Source organism: Lissotriton helveticus, chromosome 3_1, assembly GCF_964261635.1.
Source record: "Lissotriton helveticus chromosome 3_1, aLisHel1.1, whole genome shotgun sequence".
NCBI classification, from domain to species: Eukaryota; Metazoa; Chordata; class Amphibia; order Caudata; family Salamandridae; genus Lissotriton; species Lissotriton helveticus.
The window spans coordinates 1,732,694,013-1,732,708,970 of record NC_136061.1 but is presented as its reverse complement, the minus strand read 5'-3'; positions in this window follow the sequence as shown (position 1 = coordinate 1,732,708,970).

Below are 14,958 nucleotides of genomic sequence, written 5' to 3'. Positions count from 1 at the left end.
TCTTGCCATTCCTGTTGTACACTTTAGGGGGGGGTTGAAATATGGGAGTTTTTTATCATTTTGTTTTTTTTACTCATGTGTTGATATTATTTGCGTTTACTATTACCATAATTATGTGTGCATACTATGAGTGAGCATTGCACACCACAATGGACACAGCAGAAGTCAACTGTTAGTACACCCTCACAATATGGGGTACAACATGAGAGCTAGCATTTATATCTGTTACACCACAACCTCTTATCATCATACATTATTAAAACAATCACGCTATACACTTAACTTTCTCCCTCTCTCTTACAAACAACACTTCAGTGTTTTAGCTAAACCCAATATGTCCCGTAAAGGAGCTATGAAATCCAAGACCCCCTCTCATGACAAACTCTAAGCAGAACATAAAGATTATATCACTAAATGTAAAAGGAATTAATCATTGTCTTAAAAATAGGAAAATCAATGACTACATGTACAAATTACGAGGGGACACCATCCTACTTCAGGAACCAAGGTTGAATAAACACACAGCTCATCATTCAGAACTAATCAATTTAGCGATGAAGTATGCTCCCCACAATTGGGAAGAAAAATGGCGCCCTGACCTTGATTTCTAAGAAGTGAGGTATAGATATGGTATCCAATCTTTCTGATGAACAAGGAAGATGGATTATCTCAAAATTTAGCAAAAACAATAATGTCTTCTTTGTGATCAATGTCTATGCCCCCACTGTGATGATCCAACCTTCTGGAATGATCTTTCAACCCAACTTAAAACTATCCCGGATACTGCCACTATCATTTTTGCAGGCGATTTCAATCTCCCAGTGGACACAAAACTATATAGAAACTCACACTGTACATACCAACCTAACAAAACCATAAGGCCCTAAAGAACCTCTGCTCTGGACAATCTCCTTGACACTCAGAGAACAAAGAAATCCAGATAGATGGGACTATACCTGCACTCAGCCCTGAACAACTCGTAGCCCCAAATAGATTACTCACTAATATCAGGACACACCATTAGAAGTGTTGACCAAAACAACAATTGAACTGAGAGTGATCTCCAGTCATTGTGCATCACTCTGTCAATCACTGGCACTACACCGACACAAAAAATGTGCATTAGAGATTAGGGGGAAGATGTATCAACATTTATTTTTGCGAGTCCTTAATTGCGTTTTTTTGCGAATCGCAATGCTGGAATCGCAAAATGGAATTATGTACATTTTTGCGAGAAATTAGCGATTTCTTAAAAATCGCAGAATTTTTTGCGATTAAATTGCTATTTCTCAAATAGCGAATTTCGCAAATTTAGAAATCGCAAAAACGGGATCATGCAATGCAGGAACAGCCTGATGACATCACAACCAGGAAGTTCCAGTGATTGCTTGCACCTGCTTTCCTGAGCCCCACCCAGTGGCAGTTGGAAGAGTGTTCTGAGGCAGACCAGATCTGTTTGGAGAGCAATGGAGTCACAAAAGGCACAGGAGGAAATGTTAGCTGAAAAGAGGAAAAGGAAACAAACATTTTCTGAAAAAGAGCAAGAAATCCTCATAGAAGAAATTTGTTGTAACCATTAGATTCTTTTTGGCAAGAAAGCACTACAAGTTCCTGATTCAAGAAAAAGGAAAATCTGGATGGAGATTCAGGAAAAAGTGAATTCAGTTGGAGTTACCACTCGCTCCATTGATGAGATCAAGAAGAGATGGTATGACATGCGACTGAGATCTAAAGAGAGACTTGCAGACAGAATTAAAGAGGCAAATAAAACAGGTGGTGGGACTTCATCTGCAGACCAACCAACACCCCATGAGGAATTAATAGAATCAATCCTGCTACCAGAGAGTGTGAGTGGAGTGGCTAGCATTGATAGCTCTGACCCTACAGCAACTACACAAGGTAAGATGCATGTAAAGTAGATTAAAGAATGTGTGTAATGAATGTGTGTGTGTTGTGTGTTTATACTCATTTGAAGTAACATAGTAATCCAGTGACACTTTACAATCTAAAGTAAGCAATGCATCATGGGAGTTGTAGTGCCATATTGATCCTCACAATTGTCAGCATAGGAACTCAAGAGTGTTTTGCAAATAATAGTTTTGGATAATAAAACAGTGTAGTGAAAGTTATTGTCTGCATTGAACTCAATTTATTTTTTACAAACACAAATTCATTTATCACACTCTACATGCACAGAACAGTCAAGAGAATCCAGGGCAGAAAGTGATTTGGAGAATTCTCCTCAACATGTTACCACTGACACAGAAGATGGAGTCACTGATGCCACTGCCCACAATAGATACATACATAGAAAGCGCAGACATGTTGCTCCTCTTCCAGCAATTTAAGAAAATGAAAATTTAAATGTAGTTTCAGTATCCAATGAGACTGACACAGTGTTCACTCAAGAGTCACAAGAACAACGACAAATAGCAAGGAGGGCACGGTTATTTCGTTTTGGGACATGTAGGAGCAGCAGTGGGCCAAATGATGGAGGGACTGTTTTTGCTGGTTTTGAGCAGGATATGCTTCATGTACAGCGCCTGCAACACAAGGCACTGAGGTCAATAAATAGGCAGCTTTTAAAATCTAATAAAAATCAAGAAGGCATGGCTGCATCAATTGAGAAACTCTGCTTGACCCTTGCACAAACAGAAAGTGCTCGTAACAGGGCTGCACAGACAGCACATGTAAGGATGCTTACTTACACTGAGGCAATTAACAGGCTTAGTGCTGTCACTAGTAATTTCTCCAGGCGCAGCATTAACATGCAGCGTGAATTGAGCGACTGCACACGTGAGATGGCTAAAAGTTTGGACAAAATGACCTCAGTATTAGAAACAATGCAAACATCAAACTCTGGTGCAAGCGCTCTCCTAGGCTCAACTGAAAGTGAGGACAACTCCAGTAGGAGCAGTAGAAACCCCACACCAACAACCCAATTGTGCCAACGCCGAAGTGGAAGGCGTACCAGTGCAGGACCAGAACAAGAAGCCATGCATTCACAGGAGTAACATGCTTCAAGCCGCCAGCGCAAAAAGTAACATTTGGATTAGTAACTTAGCATAACTACATTGTGGAATCTGTCTTTGTGTTCTACGTATGATTATTTTCTTTTCCTTCTTTTTAAAATTTACATTTCCTGACATTGCACGGTTTGTCTGTTGTGAATTAAAACAATATTTGCAAACATGAGTCTGTAGTTTGTCTTTTCTTACCTAAAAATAATTTCGTGTAATCTCTGCCCTTCTTTGTCGGCCAGCCATTGCTCCAACTCCTTCAACAGCCATTCTAGGTGGAGGTATGTCTTCATCATCAGTTGAGTCAGACTCACTCACTTCAATCTCTGTGCCTTTGCACATGGCCATGTTATGCAGCATTGCACATGTTGTAACAATCTTACAACAGGTTTCAGGATTGTATTGAAAAGCTCCACCACTTTTGTGTATGCATCTGAAACGGCTTTTTAAAATTCCAAATGTACGTTCAATTATCCCACGTGTGGACCGGTGTGCCCTGTTGCACTGTCTTTCACTTGCTTTTGCAGGATTCAAATATGGTGTTAGAATGAGATCACGCACTGCATAGGCACTATCACCTGCATGTTAAAGAGAAAATAGAAACTGTATGTTAAAAATAAAAAAGAAGAATAGAAGGATGGATGGATGGATGTTTGCATGACTGTTACTCACCTAGCAGGTATCCGTCTCCAAACTGACCAGCACTAAGACGTCTATGTATTGCGCTATGTCTGAAGATTAAGGAGTCATGTGTACTCCCTGGAAACTTTGCCACAATATCATTGATAATATTTTTTGCATTGCATATGATCTGAATGTTGAGAGAGTGGTAGCTTTTTCTATTCCGAAATACATATTCTGTGGCAGCAGGTGGAGTGATAGCAATATGGGTACCGTCAATGCATCCTATCACATGTGGAAATCGTGCTATTTGATAGAAATCCAACTTTGCTTCCTGTAAGGCTTGTGGTGTATTTGAAAAATATATATGATGTTGGAGTCTCCTTAGCATTGCATCCAGGAACACATGAAAGAAGCGTGGTAGTGCACTTTGCGACACTCCACCAACCTCTGCAATCACACTTTGAAAAGACCCTGAAGCCAAAAGGTGCAGTGAACACAATACCTGCACATGTGTTGGGATTGATTGTGTCCTGCCTGTAGGATGTTCCAAAAAAGGCTCCAATTAATTAATCAGGTCCAAAATGGTGTGTGGATGAAGTCTGTAATTGTCATATATCTCCTCCTGAGTCTGCTGGAACAGCGTAATGCATATTTTGAAGATTCTCTCCTGTCTTTGTCTTCTCTGAGCAAGAGCTTGAATGCGCAGCCTCCTGGCAATGAGGTACAGTCCCGCCATTTTGGAATGTAAAAAAATGCATTCTGGGTGCCTTTTTATATATTTTTTCAGTTACCACCTGCTTCTATTTGATGTTAATTGCGATTTCTAAATTTGCGATTTTTGGAAATTCGCAATTTGCGACTCTTTCTTACATACTGATGCGATTTCTTACGTTGCGATTTCTAATTTGAGAAAATCGCTAAAATAAGAACATGCAAAATAAAGAATCGCAAATAATTCTGGGAAAAACACTTCTTGCAAACTAAGAAATCTCAAAAATTGCGATTTCATAATATGCGATGCGAAATGTTTCATACATACCAAATACACTTTAATTTGTCGCAAACGCTGCGTAATTGCAATTCGCAACATTTGCGACAAAAAAACCCTTGATACATCTGCCCCTTAATGACCAAATACTTAAACACCAACATAATGTGCAAATTATTGCCGACTCCCTACATAACTTCCTCAATGAAAAGAAAGAAAATTACTCCTGTGACCTCACTAGATGAGAGGCACTTACCGTCACATTAAGAGGTGTGATTATTAAAATTAGATCTAATATGAACAAAGACGCTAACAGCAAACTTATGGACCTAGAGAAAAATCAGTGAATTAGAGAAGCACTATATCACCTCTAAAGATAAACATATACTAAATGAGATTGCCAAGAAATAATACAAATGCAATAACATTTTAAACACTAGAGCGGGTATCTGGGTCAACAAGCAAAATACCATTAGACTATATGTAGAGAACAAAGAGGGCAAAACCCTAGCAGCATACTTAAAACACAGATTACCAAGATACTCCATAAACGCAATTAAAGACGAGAAAGGTCTCATCCACACTAACCCAAATAAAATCACTGATATCATGAAAGATTTTTACCAGGAACTTAATACAAACAACACTTCAAATGATCACAAAAAACGTGTCGCATACCTATACAAAGCCAACTTACCCAAACTAACAGAAGAACAGATGAAAAAGATTAATGGCCAAAAAGAGGAAATTGCCAGTGCTATAAAAAAAGTCAAAATAGGTAAAGCACCTGGCTCAGACAGGTATACGTCACACTTCTTTAAATTCATCTCGACTGAAATTATCCTACCTCTATTACAACCCTTCACCCATTTTGCCAAAACTTGCTAAATCACAGGCACCCCATCGGAGGCCATCATACCACTGATCCCCAAAGAAGGGAAAGACGCTATGCTTCCAAAAAACTACAGACCAACCTCATTACTTAATCTAGACAGCAAAATTTATGCCATGATACTTTCCACCAGGTTCCAAAAATGTATATCTAAACTCATCCACTCTTCACAAGTTGGATTTCTAAAGAACAGAATTTCCAGCTACAATACAATACTTCTCTGTCACGTTATTGAGAAAGCCAAACCATCAAATACCTCTACAGTAGCGATGGCACTCGACACAGAAAAAGCGTTTGATACAGTATATTGGCACTACTTAAATTCAGTCCTTATGAAATGTAACTAGGTGAATCTCTGATACGAATGATAATGGCACAATTATCACAACCCAGTAGCTAGAATTAGAGATGGAGGTGCTATTTCTAGCACATTCTCCCTGCAGCAAAGAACCAGACAAGGCTGTCCCCTCTTCCCCCTAACACTAGAACCATTTCTCCATCACCTAAGAGAAAATGCAAGACTATCCAGAGTATCGTTTGGTAACGTTACGATAAAAATAGCTGCCTATGCAGATGATATTTTAATTACCAATGAAGACTCCCCTGCTTCCATTACTGCTGTAGTGACTTTGATCTAGGAATTCGCAGAGGTTACAGGTTATACGCTTAATAAAGACAAGTTTGAGGTTAACCTTCTCAATAACATTCGTAATAAAGAAAGTGTAGGTAATACGGCCTTGCTAGGCAAACAGGTTGCATTAAATACTTACAGATAGAATTTTCCATCATTCTTATTGCCACATAGAAACATAACGAAGAGTCCACATTACTCGTCAGTACTGCTTCTTTGCCCTACCTTGTTGGTTGCCTGCTGGTTGCTGCCGCTGGCTGTTCTTCGAACAGTCCCAGGAGGGACGGCACCGAAGCTTTACTACCGCCGCACGGGGACAAGGACCACAACTCCCAGTGTCCTCCACCGCTGCCTTGCGACGCAGAACAACGCGTCACTGTTAAAGCACCGGGAGGCGCTTTAAATTCACCTGAGGGCTCCCGCAGTGAGGGACGTGTGTGGGCATACCCGGGCCCGTCCCGCGCCCATCAGCGCCAGAAAGAGCCAGGGCATGGTCACCCCCCTAAAATCTTCTATATTTTTGTTTCAGGAAGCGTGGACTGACCAAGAAATCTGAGGAAGGTACTGTTTGCTTGATTTCTCACCCTCTTGAAAATATACCTGGCTCTCACTACTGTCTATTTTAGGACTAATTCTCTCAATTGTTATTGTACGACGCACTTTACGTCCAGCAAAAAGAGGAGGTTGCGGGTATGGGAAAGCGCAAGTCAATGGAAGGGGGACAGGGGGGCCTGAGATCGCTAACCCCTCTAAACAGAGAAAGGGGAAGAAAGCCAAAAAGATGCTTAGACATGCTGCTTCTAACTGTATCCTCGATCGTATTGAATCCCTTGTTGAAGAATGCGAGGAGATACTGTCTACTGGAAAAAGTACACAAATGGGTGGGCCTACTGTCCAGCAGAACAAGAGAGGTTTGGGAGTAGAATCTGAGGATAATCAATCTCCTACTATCCCTGTTATGTTCCATACAAAACAGAAAGTGCAAGAGGTGAGTAATTTGGATGAAATGGGGACAGTTTCCCCGATGAGTAAGATCATTGATCACAAGGTTATTGATAAGTCCACTGATAAGCCCATTACAGCAAATAGTAGCCATTCATCTATGTCTGATCTACTAATTCAGTGTTCTAATAGATTTTCTGTTCTGGCGAACATACATAAGGAGGTCCCAGTTTTACAAATATCACAAACCATTAGACCAGGAGTTGCCCCAGTTCCAAATCCTTTATCAAGCCATGTCTTAGATCCCCGTAGTAATAAAGATAGAACTGATTCACGAGATATTAGTGACCTGATGAACTTAGTTTCACTTTTAAGAGATGAGATTGAGTCTATGAAACTTTTTATTACAAATTTACCTGCTATGGTTGGACCTGCATTGGAAGGGGGTTCACGCACTTTGTCTAATATTAATCCAATTAATGTTAAGTGTTTCCCTTTGAAATCTCGTTGCCCAAAATCATATGGCCGCGGAAAAGCCAAGGACCGGTGGGAGCAAAACCATCTCTCTGCCCACCGAAATAGACAGGGAAGGTAGGTCCATGGCACAGTTGAAAATTCAAAACAAGCCACCATCAACAACACAAATTAATAGTCCAATGTACCCGAATTCAGCATTAAATCAGGAATTTTCGTCTGCTGACACTAGGGGGAGTGGTACAGACAGGATGGCAGATAGGATGGCAACAAAAATGAACCCACATACTAGAAGGGGGAGTTTGCACACGAGTGGAGCACACAGTTCAAATAAAATTTACATGACCAATGTCCCTAAGTTAGCTCAGGGCAGAAATAGCAATTGCGATAGTGCCGATTCCTTAACTAATAAAGCGATCCACTGGCTGCGACATGTCAGATGATGTCGCTCGGTAATCAGGGAGGATATTTCCAAGACGAGAAGGCTACATTTTCCATCTGAGCAATATGACTCCATTGAGCAAACGTTACGTACAGAGCTACTGGCTGAAAACCTCTTCGCCCTTGAATTTAGAACTAGTCCGCCAGCACATTCACGTATCCAGTTAAGGAAGCTCTGCCCTTTACCTCAGGTCCCCCGGGTCCCTATACAAAACAAGTGGAGTAGGTCTGGCGGTTCTGGGTTGGAGAATATCGATTGACTTCCTCAGGACTTGACTGTAAGATCCCTTAGTGACACAGCCCGCAACAATATTAGGGGAGAAATTGTTACCATCACAACTGGCAAAAGTTGTAGAAGTAGTTATAGTGATAAGGATCAACATGACAGTGTGAGTACCCCTAGTAATAACATGGGAGAGGCCTCTCCTATACCTTACTCAATCACATGCCATAACCCAGGGCTGAAGAGGCAGCACAGTATAAATTTGTCAAGTAATGGATATATTCCACCACTTAAGGGCCGTAGTTTTGGGGGGGGCATGTTAATATCGTGGAATGTAGCAGGCCTGGGTTCTAGATTACAATCGCCGGAATAGCTAACATTCATCAATGATTATGATGTATGTGTCTTTCAAGAGACCTGGTCATGTGAACCTCTCTTTGCCCAGGGCTATTTGAATTTTTAGGGTCTAGGGGGGGGAAATCCCAGGCTATAGCGGCCTTGGACTCCTTCTTGGAATATCATTCGACAGAGAACAGTGTAGTTATTGCGGGAGATTTAAATTTAACTTTTGAACCCCTGGCTGCTCACGACTGGTATCTCGGGGATGAGGAGACAGACAATGGGGGGTACCGAAATTAGATCTTAAACCTGTAGCAAGGTGGACAGAGGCTGCCATTCAGATCAATGCTATTTGTTATGAAAAGGGACTGAGGGCACTAAATGGCAGAACTTTGAATGACAGGGCAGGGGCTAATACATTTGATAATGGGCGTCACAAAAGCAGGATTGATTACGTCCTTTGTAGCATGAAGCTTTGTCACACGATAGTGGACATGATGATCCAGGCACGAATAGAAAGTGACCACAACCCTTTGTGTGTAACGCACCGATGGTGGAAGTCAGAACAACCAGGGGTAGATATGGCTGAGCACTGTCTCCCTGAAAGTTTCCCCACTAATGACATGCGCCGGCTTAAATGGTCGCATGTCATGACCAGTCTAAAGGCCATGGATAATATTAGCAGGGGGGTTGATAAATCCATATTGGACCTAGATCATGCAAATAGATCGGGTAAAGATCCGGGGTACGTAACTAAATTGCATGATAGTCTTTTTGCGGGTATTAGGGCCCACTTTTTTAAGCCAATCAAAAGTAATAAGGCTTTTGCCCCTAAACCTCTCAGGTGGTATAATGATGACTGCAGGCTTGCTAGAACTGCATTAGGCATTGCTATCGGGGGGGGGGAATAGGAAGTTGTCCGCTTAGCCAGACAGGAGTACAAAAAGTGTATATATGAGGCCAAGAAACTGTGGGATGAACTCTGATGGCAGGACCTCAAGGAGGCAAGTGATAGTAAAGATATTAAGCTATTTTGGAATATCGTCAAGTGGGGGAGGGGGGAACATTCTGACCCGCCCGAAAACCATGTTACTCAGGAAGGGTGGGTAAACTACTTCAGACCGTAATATGCGGGTAATCCTTTAGACAATGTGATGGAAGATTCTAGACCTCTTTTATATATAGATAAACCTTTTAATGATAGCGATGTCTTAGTGGCTCTCAACGCAGTGGCTGGTAGAGCGCCGGGACCGGATCGGGTCCCGGCAGACGTCTTTCTCCATGATAAAGAATGTTGGGGCAAGTACATTATGTTATTGGCTAACGCTGTGGCCCAGGGTGCACCTGTCTCTGTATCGTGGAAAGGGGCGGTGATAATCCCGGTCTACAAAAAAGGTGACAAAACGCAGCCGGGAAATTATAGGCCCATTAGCCTGATAGACACCATTCAAAAGGTGATTGGGGGATGACCTTGAATAAGATACTTGATTGGGTAGAGGAAAATAATATATTGTCCCCTTTCCAAGCGGGATTTCGCAAATTCACAAGTACGATCGACCAGGTATTCCGTTTCACCCTACTCCATTGGAAGACTGTGACATTGGGCAAAGGCAGACTTTATGCTGCCTTTGTCGACCTACGTGCAGCCTTTGAACTTGTCTCCAGATCACAGCTATGGGCAGTTTAAAAAATTAGGTTTACCTGATGAAATCTTAACTTTAGTGATGAGTCTACACGAGGCTTATTATGCCTAGATACAGTGGGGTGGACAGGGAAAGGTCACTCCCGAATTAACGGTAGAGCGTGGTGTGCGCCAAGGCTGCGCAATAGCCCCTACGCTCTTCACATTGTATAATAATGGAGTAGTCGACTCCATGTCATTAGTAAACACAGATGCTCCCACCTTAGCCGGCGTAAAGATCCAGATTTTAATGTTTGCGGATGATACGCTTATTTTATCCAAAACTCCGAGTGGCCTACAGCGGGCCTTAGTCATTTTTGAGGAGTTTTGCTCTGACCATGGTCTGGAAGTTAACGTGGCAAAAACTAAACTCACAGCTTTTAATCCGCATCACAGTTTTAGAGGGAAGCTTTTTATGAATGGTTAACCACTGGAAATGGTCAAGGCTTTTACTTATTTAGGCATTCATGTAGCAAAAGATAATAAATGGGACCAGCACATAGATATAGCTGCCCTTAAACATTGGCAATACGCGGGGGCCTTAAACTTGGAGCATAAAAAATCCCTGACAAAACCGATAAAGTCAGTACTCCAAGTTTATGAAGCCAAAGCTCTCAGTTCTGCACTTTATGGCACAGAGCTATGGGGGATTTGAGAAATTGATGCCATTAACACTTTCAGAAAATACGTTTTTTTGCAGCATTATGGGTCTTCCCCAGAGTACCCCACTAAAGCCACTCAGATATGATCTGGGTAGGAAGGCCATTGCGGATGTAGCAAAGCTTTGCCCTATTCTATATTGGTGTAGGCTCTGGACTACACCAGAGCTCTCTCATTATGCTGAAGGGTTCATGGATGTTATAAAATCTGATGACTTCCACAAGATTAGTTGGCTAATGAAACTTAGAAACACTCTGGTGGGTTTGGGTATGCAAATGCTGTGGGAAAATCCTGCGGTAGCTTCGTTTCCATCCAAAAGTGCTTTATAGGAGACCTATTGGGAGCAGGTTGCTTATCGCACTTGGAGTGGCATTGACTCTTCCACTATGGCAGGAGGGTTCCTTGAGGCAAAGCTTATCCCCAGGTTAGAATTATACTGGGACATCATTACGAAACCTAGAGACAGAAAGCTTTATTTCTAGCTTAGAGCCGGATCTTTGCCCCTAAAGTCGTTGACTGCGAGGTGGGCTAGTGCAAGTAGTAACATCTGCCCTGCCTGTGGGAGTGAAAAGGAAACTACCGCTCATTTTCTGTTTGTTTGTCCCGTATATGCAATCCCAAGGCGTGTTTGGCAAACCCCAATGTGTAAATTATTGGGTACAAACAGTAGTGCCGAAGCGCTAAGACTCATACGCACTAGCACTTTACCATTCATCTCAATAGAAACTGCTAAATATTTGGGATGGGCGTGGGTGTTAAGGCAGAATCCCAGGTTGTGATTATTGATTATGTGCCTGTTCTGTTTTTCAGAAAAATTATGTTTTGCTTAGCATGACCATGAAATAAGCTTGACCATAACTTGTTTTAACAGTCTCTTTGTATATAGCCTTCGAGATGAATTTGACTCTTTTTATCGTTTTAGATTCTGTTTTTATTGTAAATCTTCATACGTATATAAATAGTGAATTGCCATTGTACATATATTTGTATAGAATGTGGAATTTTTATTTCTATGCTTGTATGAGTACATCTCGAATAAAGCTAATTTGGCTTGACTTTGACTTGAGTCCATATTCAAGAAGATCAGTCACCTTCTTGATGAACGGTCTCCCAAATTCCTTTTGTGATGGGTAAGAGCAGAGTTCCTCAAAATGATAATCACTCCTGTAGTTAATTATCTCAACAGCATGCTCTCCGATTAATTCTTAGCCAAAATAGACAATACCTTTAACAAATTCCTATGACAAAACAAAAAAAAGCAAGAATCCCACTCCTAAAACGCAGGCTCTCGAAAGATAATAGTCATATAGGCAGCCCTAACATTAGGAACTTCCAAATGGCATATTTGTTAAAACAAGGCACTAATTGGTTCCTTGATGAGTTAGACTACCTACCAAGTCTGAGTGAATTTAGAAAAATCGTTACTAGGTGGCAAATATATTTACTTATACCTAATGATGGACAACTACTACCTCCCTCACTGGAAATACATCATGAATAATGCTAAAATGGCTATTCTAAGAATGGACTTCCACTACAAAATAAAGATCCTCATTTCTAACCTGTCATCAACCCTAAAATTAAAATTAATGGATATTCAGTAATGTGATCCGATTGCTCTGAGAAAGTGTTTAACCTGGTTAAACACCTATTTGATTGTATGCCCACTCCCCTTCTCAAATCTACAATCACAATTCAAGTTGGATAACCTCGACTTCTACAAATTCCTGAGGCTCAAGGTTCAACTATCTACAAATCAAGCGATAATGAATCAACCTTCATTACCTAGCCGTATCAGTAACTTAGGCAAGGTTGGCCATATGGTATCTGTGAGAGCGGAAACATTTCCTATAAAATGCATCACTATTAGAAATAATCTGCGAAAAATGCCTTTTAAACTGACACAGAAAATTTGTTCTGAAAACATGAGACTTTCCTATTTAATGCCAGGCCTTAACTAGACTCTTTCCCTTTAATAAATAAATGCTTTAGGAAATACTGAACCATGCACAAATATACTTAATATGACTGCCTTAAGATTTGATTCAAAAAGGGGGGTGGTGATGGACAGAGTATCTGAGTTAATCAGAACACTCCTACCCAGTCAAAAGATCAGGGATTGATCCATCACGGTTTTTTAGCTCACTGCACCATCCCAGTTCAGAAACAGCCTTAAGATTTGGTCCTAATTGAAGAAATGTGCTTTTCTTACACTTGCAAAGTAAAACATGTATGCAGAATTAGCGTACTGTTTGTATTAAATAAAAATGACATTTGATAGTGCAGAACACAGTAATGGATTGAAAAAATAATAGTTGAGAATGTGCTTTCAGACACGTTTGAAAAGCTCACCTCAGCTTAGCCTTCAATATAAAATTGAATGGAATGTGTCTTTCGTTTGTGAAATTGTAATTTGAAACTTTCATATTGCGTTGCTGGTGGTGGTCAGTCAAAATATCGATTTTTAAATATCGACCTACATTAATATCGCGTTTTTAATATCGTAGGGACAGAATATCGAAGTCAAGAATATCGTTGACCAGAATATCGACCCCTAGGTAATTAATATCGTTCTTTTTAATATCAAAGTAAGTAATATCGAAGTAAGTAATATCGTAAGCAAAAATATCATTGTCAATAATATCATTTTTTTTAGTGTTATGCATTTTAGTATGTATTTTATATGCATGTTAAACTTTTTTTAATGTATTTTCATCAATTACACCCTGCCACACCTGTAGTGGCCAAAACGATTCAAAAAGGGGGGTGGTGATGGACAGAGTATCTGAGTTAATCAGAACACTCCTACCCAGTCAAAAGATCAGGGCTTGATCCATCACCGTTTTTTAGCTCACTGCACCATCCCAGTTCAGAACCTGGCTACATGCAAATTAGTCTAGCCCTGGCCCAGTGCATCATGGGAACAGGGCAGACCAAACTACCAAGCCAATTCTTTACTGGAAAAGAAACAAGCTTCGGGGGACCGGTTTCTGGCATTACAGCCGTCTTCAGCCCGGCTTGCTTGAATCCTGATGGTGCAGTGAGCAAGGGACTCATGTCTGAGCATACCCTGCCACACCTGTAGTGGCCAAAACGATTCAAAAAGGGTGGTGGTGATGGACAGAGTATCTGAGTTAATCAGAACACTCCTACCCAGTCAAAAGATCAGGGCTTGATCCATCACCGTTTTTTAGCTCACTGCACCATCCCAGTTCAGAAACAGCCTTAAGATTTGGTCCTAATTGAAGAAATGTGCTTTTCTTACACTTGCAAAGTAAAACATGTATGCAGAATTAGCGTACTGTTTGTATTAAATAAAAATGACATTTGATAGTGCAGAACACAGTAATAGATTGCAAAAATAATAGTTGAGAATGTGCTTTCAGACACGTTTGAAAAGCTCACCTCAGCTTAGCCTTCAATATAACATTGAATGGAATGTGTCTTTCGTTTGTGAAATTGTAATTTGAAACTTTCATATTGCGTTGCTGGTGGTGGTCAGTCAAAATATCGATTTTTAAATATCGACCTACATTAATATCGCGTTTTTAATATCGTAGGGACAGAATAGCGAAGTCAAGAATATCGTTGACCAGAATATCGACCCCTAGGTAATTAATATCGTTCTTTTTAATATCAAAGTAAGTAATATCGAAGTAAGTAATATCGTAAGCAAAAATATCATTGTCAATAATATCATTTTTTTTAGTGTTATGCATTTTAGTATGTATTTTATATGCATGTTAAACTTTTTTTAATGTATTTTCATCAATTACATTTTTTTTTAATTATTAATTTTGTTAAAGTAAATTTTGTGTTTTAGTATCAGAGTGGGTTGTGGGTTTAGAGGGGAATAGGGTGGGAAGTAATTTAATTATAATTAATTAATATGTTTTCATTTATTGGTATTGATTATTAATTAATTGTTAACTAATTATTAATTGGTAATTACATTTTATTAATTAGTTAATTCATAATTATATTCATTATAATTAATTTATTATACTTTTTAATGTTAATTAATTTGTTGTTAAATTATTAAA